The sequence below is a fragment of the Rhinoraja longicauda genome, chromosome 16, assembly GCF_053455715.1.
Source record: "Rhinoraja longicauda isolate Sanriku21f chromosome 16, sRhiLon1.1, whole genome shotgun sequence".
Lineage (NCBI taxonomy): Eukaryota > Metazoa > Chordata > Chondrichthyes > Rajiformes > Arhynchobatidae > Rhinoraja > Rhinoraja longicauda.
This window is the reverse complement of record NC_135968.1, coordinates 32,607,260-32,614,916: the sequence shown is the minus strand read 5'-3', so window position 1 is coordinate 32,614,916 and position 7,657 is coordinate 32,607,260.

Here is a 7,657-nt window from a genome sequence, read left to right as displayed (position 1 = left end):
TGTGACCTCCAGGTTCAAGAACAGCTCTTTCTCATCAACCATCAGTTTCTTGAACCACCCTGCACAACCCTAATCATATGCCTAAATTAGCACTGAATTACTGTAGACTTTGCACTACTATGGCTGCTCTATGTACTTTGTTTTTTTGCCATATAAGTATAAGAAAATAACTGCAGATGCTGGTACAAATCGAAGGTATTTATTCACAAAATGCTGGAGTAACTCAGCAGGTCAGGCAGCATCTCAGGAGAGAAGGAATGGGCGACGTTTCGGGTCGAGACCCTTCTTCAGACCCTTGTTTTTTGTTTTTTGCCATGGTCGTTTATTTGGAATGACTGATCATTTATTGTATTTCTAAACGTTTTTGTATCTAATGTGCCTGTGCCATTGTTCTGGTTCATATGTGCATATGATAAATAAACACTCTTGCCTCTCGACCTACACAACACATTGCTTCATCACAGCACTTCACTGGAGAATGTGCATCTCGCCAACCCTATGCCAGTCAGATCTTGGGTAGCATAAAGCCCAGCCATTCATTTCAATGGGGATTCGTGGCCTTGAGAATGGAGAAACGTTTTTCTTTAAATCATTCCACTTTAATGTTTTTATTGATTTGTAAGTATTGTCATGTCTTTTTCACTAATTTTATTTTTTTAAAGTTTATAACAATGTTATATTATTTATATCACTTTGTTTTTAAAACAAAACAAAATATAGGCATTTAAAAGCTGGACAAAACGTAACAAAAGCTATACCAGCATGGCTTCATGACTGCCAGTGAGGCCGAGATACAGCTGAGCATTTGCTACAACTTGCCACCTAACTCCCAGAAGAGGAGGGTCAGCTTGCATAGGCCTCAACATCTGCTCCAGTTGAGTGCAGTCAAACAGGGATCACATAACTATTCCAGGCAAAAGGGGATGTTTTTAGCACAATCCTAACCAATGTTAACTTTACCATTTTCATAAACGACTGCTGTCTTTCTTGTAGTTTCCTTTATATCCAGAAAGCTCCAGCCATGTTTACATTTTTAAACGATATGCAATTAAATAACAAGAATTACAAGAATAAGATGGTTTTCCAAAACTTTGGCAAATCAGTACTGAAGAGGGAAACGTATCCATTTCCTATCCCTGTGAACAAGGGTAGAGAATTCAGGCAATTGAACCACTGGAGGTCACTAGGATACAATTATAACCCATGTTAAACAGGTGGCACAGACTTGAGCAATGCACAGTACATTTTAACTGCTGCCAGCCACATTGAAAAGTGTTTAACATTGAAACACCGGCCTGCAACTTTGAAATCAGTTTATTCAAGTAAACCTTAGAAGCCCACAACAGGAACAATGCTTCAATCAACCCTGAAAGATCCTGTTTCAAAATTGTAATGTAAGTATTGAAACAAATTGTCTGAAGCATGATTAAAATCTGACAAAACAACATTATTTCATAATAATGTCCTGCAGCAACATTACGCTACTAGTAACTAAATAGTAGTTTATCACCTTTGCCACTTGCAACAGCACCTATTAATTCTAAGATTCTTGTGTTATGTGTCCTATTCCCCAGCTGACCATGTTAGTGACAGCACTGGCTTGGCCAATGACATTGAAAAATATTTTCAGTGACAGAGCTACAAATCACTAAAAGGCAAGTTTAGAACTCAATATTCAGAGAGTGCTTTTTAGCTGTTACACCTACATATGCCTTTGTTGCTATGTGCTGCTATTTATTAATACAATGCTGACATAAGTTTTAGAAAAGTTCTGTCCAATTACTGCTCTGACAGGAAGATTGTTGTTATTTCCCCACCTTTCCCTGTTGATACATTCTTTGTTCCACATGGATCTCAAATGCAAGGTAACTGCTGAGCATTTTAGTAACAATACATTTTATAGATTGCAGCAAAAATATATACCTTGAATTCTGAAGGTATTTCTTTGCAGGCAGATAATGTAACATATGAACAGCAATAAATAATTCCTTGTTTAAAAGCGATAAGAATCATTGTCACAAGGCGTTTGTAATGTATGATATTCCTTATGAATGCTGCTATTCATATAGGAATTCTGTTGATGAATTGTTCATTGTTTGGAGAAATTTGTATGGCAGAGTTGAAGACGAAGGAAGGAAACCAGAAAAGTACATATACCTATACACATCTGTAATTAATACATACCAAACAAGAAAAGCTAAAATTTTAGAATAATCACCTTTTTGTATATGGGTATTGAATCATACACCCAAGCAGCATGGAAACAAGCTCTTTGACCCAATCCTACCATATCAATCAAGTTGCCTAACAAACCTAGTCCCTCCTGCCTGCCACTGGCCCATATCCCACCAAACAATTCCTATCCAAGTGTCTTTTAACTATTTGTAATTGTACCTGCCTCTCTTTATCTGGCAGTTTAGTCCATATACGTACCACCCACTGTGTGAAAAAGTTAACTTTCAGAACATTTTAAAATCTTATCCCCTTCACCTATACCCTCTAATTGCCCCGCTCTGGGGAAATAATTTTGGCCTTTCACCTTATCGATGCCCCTCGTGATTTAATATACTCTCAATAAAGTCACCTCTCATGCTCCAATAATCAGGAAAAACAGTCAACCTTTTAGCGGTATGGTGGCGCAGCGGTAGAATTGCTGCCTTACAGTGCTTGCAGTGCCGGTGACCTGGGTTTGATTCCCGACTACGGGTGCTGTCTGTACGGAGTTTGTACGTTCTCCCCGTGACCGCGTAGGTTTTCTCCAAGATCTTCGGTTTCCTCCCACACTCCAAAGACGTACAGGTTTGTAGGTTAATTGGCTTGGTATAAGTGTAAATTGTCCCTGGTGTGTGTAGGACAGTGTTAGTGTGCGGGGATCACTGGTCGGTGCCGGCTTGGTGTGCCAAAGGGCCTGGTTACACGCTGTATCTCTAAACTAAACTAAACTAAACTAAACTAAACTAATCTATCCAGCCTCTACTTATAATTCAAACCTTCCAGACTCGGTGACACCTTGCAAACCTTTTTTTGCACTGTTTCCATTTTAATGGGCTGGTGTCATCTTTAGCTGTAAGGAAAAATTGCATTTTGCTTTCATATTACTGTGTTATTTCTGCTATAAGAGTGCATGAAAATCTCAGCCAACTAAAACTACACAAAAATGTCAATAGATGATCCAGGTTAATTATAAAAGAATTAAGTAAGAATTGAGAGCATGAAAACCATTGAGCAGAGGGACTAGGTGCCAATTCACCTGGACTTTGGTGACCTATGAATAGCTGAACATATGCACATATTATGAGTCCAAAATGACCCATCAAACACAAAGGTGTGGGAAGAAAATCAGCTTCCAGTGCATGCCTAAGGCTGGCAATAAGCTCCTTGTGCGTGTTTCAAGAAAATAAGTGCCCAGTTGAAGATCCCAACATAGTGAATGAGTCCCCGATACATTCAGGAAAAGTAGATCCAAATGCACTTAACAGAGGACTTTAAAGAGGCTATCACCAAAAACATATATTTTGTTGAAGATTTACCACAAAGAGTGGCCCTGTATTTTACAAGTGCAGAAACTTGGCATGGACAAACAAATTTATAAACCATTTCCTTGAACCCAAAATTTTAAAAGGGTGATTGTACCAGAATGGAAGATTCAAGCAGAGAGAGGGAAAAATTCAAGAATTGCTCGAAGTTTCCAAGGGACTAGTTTTGGTCTTTCCAATACATGAAATTTCTCAACATGTATTACTGGATATCAAGCAGCAGTCTAACAGTTTGGAGACGGTGATAGAATCGAGAGAGATGGCAGTGAGGTAGAACTGGGTATCTTCAGTGTAGTTGTGGAAATAAACGGCGTGCTTTCTAATGATGCTGTTCAGTGCTGGATGCGTAATGACAGTGATAATGTTTATCTAAAAAACGTGCATTTATGCCATACTAATTTTGGCGCATATTTTACAACATCAATTTAAAAAGGCAGTAAAATTTTAGCACCAATAGTTTAACAAATTAATTAGACCAATTATTGCAGGGTGGATCCAATTAATTTTAGCCGCGCAGCATACCCTCTGTTGCGAGATAGCGGACATACCTGAATATCTTCTAATTACTCACAGTCCAGGTGTCGTTCATCTATAAGGAACAACAAAGATGGACATTGATTTTTATTATCATTAACAATTTAAATAAGAAAACAGCTAACCTTGAAATATTAATGCAGCAGTGAGTATCATGCATCATGGCAGAGAAAAGGGAAATACATTGTTGAACACCAGCTGCAGACCGATGAAGTGAAAGAAGGTTACAGGACTCTTAATGCCATTTGGCTGAGACTTATAACCGCAGGTATGATTATTGATAATTCTATCAACATTTTCATGACATTGGAGATTTTCAAAATTGTTTAAATGACTTATGTGTCCAGACGTTGGAATGCTGCTTTTTACCACACTATACAATCTAAATTGAAATTTGCCTGAAGTAAATTTTGTTAGATATCTTTTCTAGGTGTAATTGCAACAATTGCCAAATTAGACTTTGTGATTCTTAATGCAATCCATGTTCTTACATTTAATAGTTTTCCCGCAGCAGATTCTTGCCTAATGAAGCCAATTATTGTGTAATGCAAGCTTCAGTTCCTTCCGACATAAAATGAAAATCAAAGCTTCACACAAGGGCAGTGGTGGAACTGGGGCACACGAAACACAGCTCACAATGTTCTTGATTAACTAACAACTTAAAGAGACATTGACATGTGGAAACTTCACTGGTCAGCTTACGAATTGAAGAGCTACTCAAAAACTGTATAAATCCATAGATTGTGTAATAATGATCAGATGGTTATGTCACTTTATTGATTTTTGATGGATTATTGATGGTACTTTTGCAGTACAAGCAGACCAGGGAGGGTTGTGGATCATGAGGGAGGAAGGCACAGAAATACCCATCAACAGAACCCCCTTTTCCAGAAGCTTTTCAGATTCACAATTTCTCATAGATCGTACATGGATCTTTTTAATGAGCAATATCTTTGCATGTTCACGTCTTTAAGACTGCAATGACTAAAATCTATGATATTCTGGCGGGGCAACCCTTGGTCACACTCTTGTACTGAGATTGCTCTCACGGTGGAGTTCAAGTGCATGACAGCTCTAAATTTCCTGGCCACAGCACCATTTAAAGTGGTCACTGCTGAACTCTGCTATCTTTCTCAGCTTACTGCTCACTACAGTATTAGAAAGTTATGCTGGCTCTGTGCACATGGAAGAATAAAACTTTACTTACTTTGATTTCAGTGAGGGGACGTTGGCATCTCAGAAAATGTGATTGGCCAACATTGCTGGCTTTTCCGGAGTGAGGCAGCCATTGACTTTATTAGTATCCCCATAAAAACCTCATTGAATAACTCAGATCTGTTCATGAATATAAAGGTGTTGCAAATGTACAGGTTAAAAAGGATCATCAAAAATGTATTGTGTCATATTTCCTGGCAGCTCCCAACATTCTTCATCCTTCAGGAGTCCATGCTGGCTGACATTTTCAACACTTGTCTTGTTTTTGGGAAGGGGATCTTCTCCATTCTGCTTCCATGGTTTTAACCTCTGTTTGCAATCCGATTACTCTGTTTGACCTTTGATACAATGGCAACCACATACGTTTGAGAACGGTCATGTACTGTAAATTACCATTGTTTCCTTAAGTTCAGATTCTGCTTCCTTCTTCAGGCAAAGGATGCCCTGCAGGTGTGGAAACTTCATAGTAATGGGCAGCATAGCCTGGCATGTAGAGCACAGCATGCTGCGTAACCTAGCATTGTGCACAGAGAAAGAGCAACCAGGTAACCCAGCTACTAAGAGGTAGAAAGCAGATATAGAGAACCAACAGGAGCTAAGGGAGAAGTTGGATTCAAAGGCTTCCAGAAGGATATCAATGCTCAACATCAGCAACATTTGTCTCTCCACTGAACAAAGGGAAGGAGGCAATGTCGATATGGGCAATCAGGGATTTATCTTATGGAGATGCTTTTCCCTGAACATATGCGTAATCTCCATGTAGACCAAGTGATCCATCCACGATCCATTCATTACCACTAACTCAGTAAACCAATAGCAACCAAGAGAGCCTCAATAGTGCATATTATTCCGTCATTTAGTTATCACTTGCAACTTTGTTGGTTCACCAGCTTTTATCACATCAATGAATGAAGCCCTAATCGATCTACTTAAATGGCTTGCCACAACCTCTCTATATTTCCTGATAAAAGGTGCCTCACTCGAAGAACTCTGACTTCTGCACAAAATACACTTTCCCCGGAGGATCTCTGCTCTGCAGGTGACAATAGTGATTGAGATTTTGAACGCTTTGGCCTGCTGTTCAAACTGATGACGGCTATTCATTACTATAGCTGTTGCAACTGAGTGTAATTCACATCATGGTATATTCATCAGATAGGCATGCATTTCAGGGCTAATGTTTAAAGCAATGAGGTCCATTAGCATTGCACACTGAGAAAACCCTCCTGGTACCATTTGTGAGATTTATTTTAGGCCATTGAATGAATTGACTATTTTACAATGGGAAAGAACTGAGATGCTTCAGTGATAGAGATGGCATGATCGTGCAATCATTTCTGACCAACGCTATCTCACTGTTCTTGTCAGTTTAAATCTGAAAGGTCTCTGGTCCCTATTGTTTTCACTTCTATCCTGGAGTCAGCTCACTCTGCAATCTCAGCCAGCCTCTGTTCATCATGGAGGTGTGTGAATGGGGAAGGTGCATGTTTCTGTTCCTGTGGAAGAAAACAGATTCTCTTTCTCCATGCAGGAGAGAAGACCCTTCTTCCAGTCTGAAGAAGGATCTCGACTCGAAACGTCACCTATTCCTTTTCTCCAGAGATGCTGAGAGACCCGCTGAGTTACTCCAGCTTTTTGTGTCTGTCTTTGGTTTAAACCAGCATCTTCCTTCCTACACAGAAATCTTCAATGTGTTACATTTGAAGACTCAACCTCTTGAGTGGGAGTGGAAGGGAAAGAATATTGATGGTAAGTTAAAGGTAGAGGGTGGTACAGGAGTGAGGGGAATTTGTGGGGCTGTAGATTGAGTAATAGTTTTGGTGAATTACTGTTTATTAGGTATATGTGTATGTGTGTGTTTATGTCCTTTGTCTCTCTGCATAATTAAGAATGAGCAGGATTTTTAATACCCTGCAGCCCTTGTAAGATCATAGAATTGTGTCATTGTTCCGTTTTCGGTACACATGACAATTAAACACTCTTGACCCTTGACTCTTGACTCCACATGAAGAAATTTCTCCTCTTCTCAGTCCTAAATGATTCACCCTTTATCTTGAGACCCCTGGTTCCAAAGTCCTCAGCTAGAGGACTTCCACATCCTACCAGCATCCAGGCTGTTGAGCCCTGTAAGATATGAATTTGACGCTATTTGTTGGTGGAGATGTAGCCACAAAATACAGTTGTGATGTGTCAATCATACTGAAGCTTCACACATTTTTTGACCAATCCGTCATTCATCAAAATAGTAACCGAGGAACAGCCATATCACTGTCAGCGAAACAGCAAAGGGCATATGTCGGGACAAAGATTGAATAGTAAACTAAATGGCCAAGCTTGTGACATCAAGTAAAATAGTCAGAAATCAATGGATT